This window comes from Scomber japonicus, chromosome 17 (genome assembly GCF_027409825.1).
Source record: "Scomber japonicus isolate fScoJap1 chromosome 17, fScoJap1.pri, whole genome shotgun sequence".
Classification (NCBI taxonomy): Eukaryota; Metazoa; Chordata; class Actinopteri; order Scombriformes; family Scombridae; genus Scomber; species Scomber japonicus.
In genome coordinates, this window is record NC_070594.1 from 26,037,498 (window position 1) to 26,048,658 (window position 11,161).

Here is an 11,161-nt window from a genome sequence, read left to right on the forward strand (position 1 = left end):
TAAAGGGAATAGTAGATGATAGAAGAGGTAGGGACACTCATCTCCACCAACAGCAACCTCAGCAGTAAGGTTGGATATCGTTATCTAGAGTCCATCGTAGAGACCCACACGATGGGTCTCTGTTATGATGCAGAAAGTTTACAAACCCAAGCAGCCACACACGTTTCATGCCTAAATACAACCTAAAAGTGACCAAATCATTATTTAAACGAACCTGTCATAGAGTAAGTTGGCAAGAACACCAAACTACTCAAACATTTGACCTTTTGGTACTTGACTACAAAACATTCCGGTTCGATACCCAGCCCTACTGCGTAGACCAGAATGCAGTGCAGCTACACTCTTTAAACCTGCTCTTTTTTTCCTGTAATGCTACACCTATTCAACCAACAGTACACACTTCTCTGAGGGTGACATGGTCTCCGCAATGCAAGAAATCTTTAAGTGAAGCAGTCGACTGAAGGACACCATAAAAGTAAATAAACACTTTATAATTCCAGGAGTGCACTGAGTAACAGAGTATCCACGGGTGAATTTATTTTGCTTTAATATTGTACTTAGGAAGCCAGGCGCTGCTGGGTTTGACTTGATCATACGTCTTTTCTTGCCACTGAAATCATGAGTGGGGAAACGACTGTGTTTTAGCTACGTAGCTAGTTTGTTTTACATGGCATGTAAATTATTAGCTTCAATGGAGTTTGAAAATGTGGTTAGAAAAGTGGCCACAACACATTTGAACGTGTTTTTATTTAAATGTTTTGAATGTGCCTATTGATTAGTCCATTTGCCAGTCAGAATGCTGCTATATCTGGTGAAAATGTGCAATTTCAGTGTACTGTACTGTTGAATGTAATAAAGAAATAGACATTTCTTACCTTGGTAAACTGTCTTAAAAGGCTCTTTTATTTGTGTATAGTGGATCAGTCAGTCATTGCCTTTATTAGGTCATGGTAGGGTTGGGTAATAGTGTATACCTGGAGACAACAGAATTGCAATGGGAGAAGTTGTATGTTGGACAAATTGGCACGGGGGACAAGAAGAAGCCAGTCAGAGCTATAGCACATTAAGAATGGCTTGGGAAATGGCATGTTGACACTAAAGCATACATGCAACCTTCACACAACATTTTGATTTCCGGATTTGAATACATATGGAATACAGCTGGGAAGTTACATAATGATATAACCTTAAAAATGGACACACTCTTTAACATATACAGTACTACACCTGCAAACACACTTGAATATGTAAAATCAGGTGCATTTGCCCTTTAACAAACAGGGCAGATTTACTCTGTGATAATATTGGATTTAAATTGTTCTATTAGTTAATTCACCAGATTATTCAAACAGACATGATCATATTGTTTTATCTCATTAATTACTTAATTGAATTTCCATCAAATATGATACATGTAAAATTATGTAAGGTGATTTTTTTCCCCCATACCACCAAGAGTTGCCCATTTAAGTGGTGAATAAAGCTGAACAAGCTGCTCAAGGTCAGGAAGAAGATATGCCTGCTTGCAGTTAGTATTATAATCTGTCTGTGGTGTGAACTCATGCACAGACTATCTTTACACAACTGTCTTCAGTTGCATCTTTTACGCAACTAGATGTGTTTAACGTTAATACCTCATTGTCCTGCAGGCGTAAATATCTAGAAGTCACACCTCTATAAGCCTGCATACTGAGGCATGTAAACCCTTCAGCCTATTGATGATCTCTATTTGCATTGAGATACTAATACATGACTGAAGTATGACACAAGACTAAAATATTCCCTGTTGCATTTGTACACACTTGTCATTAGATGTGATTTGCTGTAGTTCCTCTAACACTGGCCAGGGCCTTTATTCGCCTCAACTGCAGGATAAAGGGTACCAGGCCTTTATTGGAAGTATAGTAGTATATTTACTCACATTTAAATAAAAGCCTCCTTAATGTTTGTTACTGCATTACCAGTAATTACATTAATCCACTTACCCTGACATGATGAACAATAGTTCTCTAGTTCCATGTGGAAGGTTTTGGCAGTGGACCACTTAGCTCTAACATGAGTAGCATGTTCATGGATGTGCGCTTGATTCAAATATGCGCCGTTATCTCCATATTTAAATGAGATTGCATCTCCTCTGTCTACCTCCCCTTTCTGTGATGGTCAGCTTTGAATGAAAATAGCATGTTTATTTATTTATTTAGATATATTAAATTAAAGCAGTGGACATGTAGCCTACATTAAAGGGCTCTGTATACTCATAGGACTGGAGTTACATCCATGAAACGACTATTTAACTGGCATTTAATAGTTCATGCCAACCACACTCCCAGCCATTATCAGAGACCTGGCTTTTAACTGTATAGTGGCCACTATTAGAGAAAATGCAGTAATCATTAGAGACAGCTTTTCTGTCTGGGATGTGATAGAAGATGCAATCTGTGCATGTACAGTAAATATATCATTTATATGTAAGATGTAGTGTTTGGGAGACCTGTGTTTATTAGGCTATGTGATGCCTCCATGCAAGCTCTGCGTTAATTATCCTCCTCCCTATGCATCACCTGTGTCTCCTCTTTCCACTCAGGGACTCCACTTCCTGTCATCGTCTCCTCTGAGTGCTTTGGCGAGGGCGACGAGCGCCCACCGTGCATTTATGCATTACTCCTCCATAAGATGATTTCCCTCAAGCCTTGCTTTGACTTTGACCGGGGGGCCTCTGCCAGTCGTACGCCTCACAGTCACGTCGACAGCCTGTTGTGCAATGCAGCTGATAATAGAAATGCTGGGGAGCTCTATTATAGCTGCCGTGCATGACAACGAGCCTCCGGTCTGTTTACAAATCTCACAGCTCTGTTTGTTGTGCAGAACGCGCCGTCTCCGCTTCCTGCTCGCAGCGTCTCGCACCACAGATGATGAGTTAGAGTTTTATCAAAGAGGATGTGAATTTCATCTCCTCAGGCCTGGATTACTAAACTGACAAAGTGGGCCCCACATCACAAACTTCATAGTGTGGTTTGTGGTAGATTGATTCATTGGAACATATTAGTATCCACAACTAATGGGTAATATGAACTGACATGACAAAAGCCTTAAGGTGGGTCCTGCTCTATTAGCAGACCATAACAACAACAATCCTGCAGGTTTATTGCATGTGTCACACTGTGCAGCATTCACGTTAGACAGTTCTAATGAAATCTTGGTTAAAATCAGTGTCAGACTGTAAAAGTGAGGACTTCAGATTGTGAGATGAATGCGTGGTGACAAGGGCTGGGTATCAGTACATGATACCTTTAAGGTATCCACTGAAATAAATTGATAAGTAGAATCAAAACGTCTCCCGTCAAAGTATACCTGCAATCCATCCTTTTTGCACCCAGAGCTAGAAAATGTAACACACTTTTTTGTTTAGAAGAAGCTCGGCTAGTAAACTGGCATAACATCGAGCTCCTGACTGAGCGAGTAGCAACAACCAGATTCACAGGGATAAAGAGGTTAACTGAATGAATTTGTGTTTAATCCTGAACAGAATGCAAAAAGAGAGGAGGGGGTTGGAATTGGTCGGTAAAAGGGGGTTTTGCAGGTCATTTTTGTCCCAGGGTCTCCTACTAGGATTCTCCACCCCTGAATTTTTTTTCATATCTGTATCATCACAGTGATATTTAAATGGGCAAAATTCAAGTTAAGAATTTTAAATTTTAGATTTAAAAAAAAAGCTGCCAGATGCAAATTACCTCTTGTGGTATCTTACCATGCTGATTTTATTTCTATTTTTGTTGCTCAGTTAATGATTTATTGAATTGAAAGTTAAATTTTAAAAAGTCTTTTTCCAGATAGTGTCTCTGTTAATCTGTGGATTAGCTCTGTGCATAATCTACTGACTCAGCTCATGAGCGTTTTCATTTCAGTTCATGTCAGAGCCTTGCAGCCTGCGTTGATGACTGTTCAGTTCACTATGGAGCCTGATTCAGAAACACATTCTCTTGTTAACCGTGAATATATCAGTGTTATACAAAAAGCCACAGAGGCCACCCACAGAAGCTCTCTGTAGCAATTAAACCAGTGTTTAATTTTAATAAATGAGATGAGCATCTTCATTAGTAAATATCATTCTGCTGTTAGACAGGAAGGTCCAACAGGCTAATGTGGCAACATGTTTATTTCTAAGACAAAAAATTTAAAAAATGCAATCACAACCAATTATTCTTACTAAGGTTAATAGAATGCTGCTCATTCCAATCCAATCTGCAACTCAAACACTAATCACTATCAGCTGTGCATCCAGGTAATAAAACATCCCTGCAGTTGCTGCTCTATCATGTACAGCACGATAAGGATGTTAACCTTAGCTGTGACCCCAACACTCCAGTGTGGAACCATACTCATTATAGAAACATATTTTCTCTCCACCTCAGCAGCTGATGGTAACAGAGCCATTGTTTCAACTTGATATGAGAGCAACAGGAAGATGGTCGAATCAGTGCTCTGCATTTCTTAAATCCCCAGATGTACTGGCTCACACTTGATTCTAAATTTAAAGCCACTTCTGAAGGAACCGAAGATATCGAATGTGAATTTAAAATAAGGAAGAGGAAGCCTTCTAGTCGATAATGCAATCTCCAAAGCAAGGTGCTGATGATGGATGGTAGTAGCAGAGCTCTCAGCCTCATGTGATCTTCATCTGGGTACATTATCTCCATGATATCCACTGGTCAAGCCTCTGCATTTACAGCACACCTGCTATTTGTTATCTTGATTCTACCCATATTATGATCAGAGCTAAGTGAGGCTGGCAGATGTGTCAACAAAACACAGAGCTTTTACTACTCTTGCTGAAGCTAGCAGTGAGAGGTACAGTTAGGTCAATCAGTATTCTTTGTACTGTGAATTTTTAATCCATGAAGGTTTTATAGTTGTTAAACTTTCCTGAAGCCTAGAAAATACTGAGATGTCATCATAATGTCATAGCAGGAGACACACTACTATGCATATTCACTACTTTTTCCTGTACATTTGGCTTGATTTGGTCTTTCTTAAAACTTTTCTGTATGTGTTTTTATATGTATAAACCCTATTTATGAGAATTTTACAAAATAGAATAAACCCACTGCCAGCTCACAGTAAAGATGCACATATATGCCAATCTGTGTAATGACTGAAATGTAAAGTGTAACCAGGGGCGCATTAACATCACTGGAGGCCCCTGGGCTACAGAACTTTATGAGTTAATAATAATGAGCTAATAATAACTGTTCCATAGGCTATGCAACAAATCAAACATATTGCAAGCAAATAACTGATTCATCTCTGCATCATTTATTTATTTAATGTATGTAGGCATAAAATTAACTATGTGCATTTCATTTTTGCAAATGAGCCAACATGCACTCACACACACATGCACTCACACACACACGCACAATTACAACGCCACTTGGGTGTGAACGCTTCATTGTTGCTAACTATTAGGCTATGTGTTGTCTTGCCTGTCGCTTTGTGTGCCGTCTACTAAGCTGTGTGTTGGATATATATGGTGTGATTTTGTTACATTGTATCAAAATGAAACTTTTGCACAACTTTGTTGTTGTTGTTGTTGTTGTTGTCAAGGCAACATATCGTATAGGTTATATCACATAATGTTATATGATAATATTAGTATTTGATATGTTATTAATGAATTTATACATGTATTTATTTATTTATTATACTTAGATGTAAGGGCTGTAGTAAGGCTATAGCCTTACTTAGATGTAGACTAATGAGTTGTTATGATTTTATGAGTAATCCACACATTGATCTCATCAAGGTAAGGCTATAGCCTTACTTAGATGTAGGAGCTGTAGTAAGGCTATATTCTTACTTAGATATAGGGGCTGTAGTAAGGCTATAACCTTACTTAGATGTAGGGGATGTAGTAAGACTATAGCCTTACCTTGATGTAGACTAATATAGCCTTACTTAGATGTAGACTAATCAGTTGTTATGATTTTATGAGTCATCCACACATTGATCTCATCAAGGTAAGGCTATAGCCTTACTTAGATGTAGACTTATCAGTTGTTGTGATTTTATGAGTCATCCACACATTGATCTTATCAAGGTAAGGCTATCGACTTACTTAGATGTACAGTAGGGGATGTAGTGTAACTAAGATGGAGAGGTGAAGGAAGGCCAGGAAAGAAGATTAACTTGGCTGATCACAGCACAATACAATGCAATACAACACAATACAGTGTGGTCCAATTTAATTAGGTCCCAGTGAGACACCTCTCCTTCCTCATATGATCAATAAGAGATCCGCAGATATTAAGAAACTCAGGGTGGGAGATAGACAATGTGTACCACTTTTTTATATGTGTGTATGTAAATGAAATTATTCGTGTGTCTAACCAAGTCTCATTCAAGGAGAAGTTTAATCGTGAAATCTCGTGACAGTTGAGTCATTGTGGAAATCAGCTAGACTAAATATTCAGTTATGATTTTTAAAACTTTTTCGATAACACTCACCTATAGTATCTAAAAGTTTTATGTTTCTGTATGTTGCTTTTCCATAATGTTGCCAGACACAATCTGAGCTTTTCAGATGGCAATAACACTTTTAGTGGACTGGCCATGAATCACTCTCACTCAATACTGAGCCAATTTCAAATACTGTTGTCCCCATTAGTCCTGTAGACATAAAAAGATGGGGGAAATAAGGTCCAGATTGAAAAAAGTCAAATAATTTTCCCTTTAAAGATCACACTGGCATTATATTTGACAAACTTTTTAATGATTAATAATTAATATATTTTCAAAATTGTTACAATAAACACACTGCAGTATGAGCTGATTAAGGATGATTAGAAATGACATTTGGTGTTTTTTTTACAGCAATGGCATCCAGCTGTTTCTGCATCACTTACATATTCTACAGAGCTGCTAGAAGCCTTTTGCTGAGATAAAGACTCAAACATAAAGTATATTAATAAAATATCAATATTTATATATCTGCGTCATCATTTCAGTGCTTAATTTATTGTTTAAAATGTATAAATACAGATTTAATGTACATTCACCAAGGTTAATGGTTAGTTAATGGCACAAACTACCTACCACTATCTACTACTACTTAGTTATATTATCCGTATGAGGAATATGATTGTAAGTCAATATTTAATTTGAAATATGCCTTTCAAAGCTGTCCACCTTTAATGTCAGCCCAAAAGACACATCAAAGAGAAGTTAATCTGCGAGGACTGTGAGACATGAAAGAAGAGCAAATGAGGTTGCAGGCAGCTTGTAGCATCATGTGGAAAAACCTCGCCTGTATAGAAAAGGTCAGCACAGTGTTTTTCCCAGCAGAAATCAGACCGACTAGACTCTCCATGACCTCTGTGGCCCTCTGCAGCTGGGTCACATACAGATGCTTCCACTGAGCGCTGAGATGAGACTAGTTTGATTCGCTCTAGACTTGTGATTATAAAGGATGGCGTTCTTAATCAGCTCCCTCCCAGGATTCATTATGCAGCCAGCAGTGAGTAATGAGCGTGCCCAGAGCTTTGAAGCTCACTTTAATCATAGCACTGAAGACTATTACTAAGCAACAGGAACTTGCAGATGTCTCAGGAGGACGCATGGTGACGGTGGATGGAGTGATGTTCACCTAAAGAGTCTTTTTTTCCCAAGATTAAGTTAAAGTAGCGCTTGTGGTTTGCCATTGTTTCTATTTTATCTATCGTTGTTTATTGGTTTGGGGCATGAATGAATCCCCCCAAAGCCATAAACCAAAAATTTGCCTCGAACCAATGATCATCAGTGATGCATGTCATCTGGAACATCTGGAGCTGCAACAGATGCCAATTGTGTGTGTTTTGTGTTTTCTAACCCCAAAAATAAAAGGCTGGGATTCTCATAGTTAGAGTTTTGTCTTGTTTTCTGATTTCAATCATCAAAGCTTCAAGTACACATTTTGTGGTATCTGGTTTTAGGAGAATGCACATGTTCCCCAAAACATGTTGGAATTCTTAAAGGATCGTTAGCTTGTTTATAACACTACTAACAGCCATTTCCCAAGTAATTTTAGAATAGCGTTTTTCCTCTGTTCTCTGTTGTTTCTGTTTTTCACATTATGCAACAAACATCATTTGCTTTTATTTTTGTCTGACCTGCATTATGCTCTGCATTGAAACTAATACGTATAGTTTAAATTAAGTGGTATTTTCCTTTAAAGCTTAAGGCTAATGTTTGCTGATTAGTGAAAAGGGTGGTTACAACTGCTGATTAAAGGATAATGATGCATTGAATTTCCCTTCATTTCTGTGTTGTGATGTCCTTAATTGACACACTGTGAGACTAACTTTTAAGGCAATAACATTTTCTTCCTCTCACAAATAAATAAATAAATTCATAAGTAATAAAAAGCACCCTCAGGAGTTTTGCTAATGTTAGTAAACAGACACATGCTACTGCTTTTTAGGTGACATTACTGATTCAGTTCATTGATGTTATGACTTTACTTGTGCTACTATTAGGCTAAGCTTTAGCAGTTAGCATTAGCCCATAATGTAACTTTTGACTGTAACTGTAACTTTTGTAACTAACTATAACTGTAACTTTTGTAACTTGTAACACGTAGTGAAACTGTAACTTTCAAGGCAATCACAAAAAATGAAATTCAGAAGCAATAAAATGAACCCTCAGGGGTTAGCTAATGTTAGCAAACAGACACATACTACTGCTTTTTAGTCACTGATGTTATGACTTTAATTGTGCTATTAGGCTCAGCTTTAGCATTTACCATTAGCCCATAACTGTCTCTGAACACAGTTGTCCCTGCACTGGAAAAAAAACAAGCTAACGGAGAGCTCCTGTTGACGTACGCTGTATTTACCATGAAACCATTCACATGTTTATCTGTGAAATGCTAAGAGGTAGTCAACAAGAGTCATAAAGTCAATGAACTAGTGACTCATTTTTGTTACACAGCAATATGATGTTTGCTTACATTAGCGGCTATTAGATACGAGTTATACCAGACTACAGTGAGCGTTTTATTATTTATGAATTCAACTTTTCATATAAGGGGGAAATGTGTTGTTTATTCTTTCAAAAGCTACAGTCTCACTTTAACCTGAAACCTAAAATGAGTCTTTACATCGTTTAAAATAAGGATGTTAATTGGATAACTGATGCTGGCACTGTACTGTTGACAATTTGAGATTGAAAGCCATGTTTGTTCTCCTCACATCACAGCCAATATAACCACTTTAAACATGAGGTATAACTGCAGTCTACTATAGCTGTGATGCTAAGTGGAAGCAGCTGATTGTTACTTTCACAGCTGCCATGTTGTGAAGCTGCTGTTCACAGGAATAAACACCACGTTTTTATAGTCAATCTTGAGCATATCGACTCTATTTTGGGAATCTTATAAATCCTCTGTGAATTCATGTCATTACTCCATGAAATGAAGATGCTTTTAAAGTATACAGTCATTTCAGTTCAGGGTGGATCAAGGCAATGTCTTGTTGCCCATAGTGACAGTGACACAGTGCTCCAATGATTTGAAAAAGGCCAGAACGGAAAGGTCAAGAAAATGTAGAATTGCACTGCTTGAATCAATGCAAGCAGTGTGACTGCTCAGGCTCAGGCTAACACTGGATTCTAATGCTTGTATACATAATGTAGCTATGCATTGCCAAGGGAGCCTGTTAAGAATAACCCAACACCCCTACAATCATTATAACATGGTGTACAAAGGTGAATTTTGAACAAGCTTTTAGGGTTTTATATAAACAATATTAATTATATTGACTATATGAACATACATTATGTTGACTGTATGAGACACATGCTCCTGTATAATTAAATGGGGAGAGTGTTGTACTAAATGCTATTCCCACTGGGGACAACTGTGATTATAAATGGACCCACTTATGGAATTCTACCACATTTCTGCATATAGAGGTCATTAAGCTACTTTACTCAAGTAACTCAAGTAACTCAAGTAACTCAAGTAACTCAAGTAACTCAACCACCAAGAATCTAATATATATATAATTGTGTATTAGTTGGGCGTTGTTGTGTAGGGCACTTTGACCCTTGACCTCAGGACTTTTAAACTCTTGGCTACAGCCCAAGGGGCAACCACCAGGACTGGAAATCAATGGGTGACATCACAGTTTATCCATCATTTTCCATCAATGCTACACTCCTGTTAACAGCATGACTCTTCTGCATTAACCTGACAGCTGTAACTCTTACTGTCATATTTTTGTCACCAAATCCCATTAAAAGACCAGAACAGACAATTAATTCCACAATCAAGTATTGTTTGTGTAGTGAAAATGATAAATGGATTTATACTATGCTTTTATCTAAAGTGCTTTACTCACACTCGAGTTTTAACCAGAACAAAGAGATCAGAGCACATTACTCCAGTTCTAAAGTCTTTACACTGGCTCCCAGTCAGCTATAGAATAGATTTTAAAGTTCTGCTACTGGTCTACAAATCACTGAATGGTTTAGGTCCAGAATACATGAATGACATGTTAGTAGAATATAAACCCAGTAGAGCTCTGAGATCTACTGACTCAGGTCAGATAGTTGAGCCCAGAGTTCAAACTAAACATGGTGAAGCAGCTTTTAGCTGTTATGCTGCACACAACTGGAACAAACTACCAGCAGAACTGAAATCAGCCCCAACAGTGAACACTTTTAAATCCAGGTTAAAAACATTTCTCTTCTCCTGTGCTTACGATTGAGCTCTTTTAAAGCACTTTACATTTTAATCTTTCATTTGCACTCTATGTCCTTTTAATGATTTTAAAGCTAATTTATTATTTTATGCTGCAATCATTTTATTTATGTCTTTCTATTTTTCTGTCATTTGTTTTTATTATGGGGGTGGGGGTGGGGGTTAATTGTATGTTTTAAGTTTCTCAAATTACATGTTTTTCTGTTTTATGTAAAGCACATTGAATTGCCATTGTGTATGAAATGCGCTATATAAATAAAACTGCCTTGCCTTGCCTTGCCACACTAGCACACCAAATGTGTATTGATAGGCAGTGGAAAATAGTCCCCAAGATATGCTCTATTTCCTCCTGTTTCAGTATTTTTTGCTCAAAACTACAGTGAGCAGTTTTCAGAAAATTACTAAGCATTCATTTGGATGAACTAT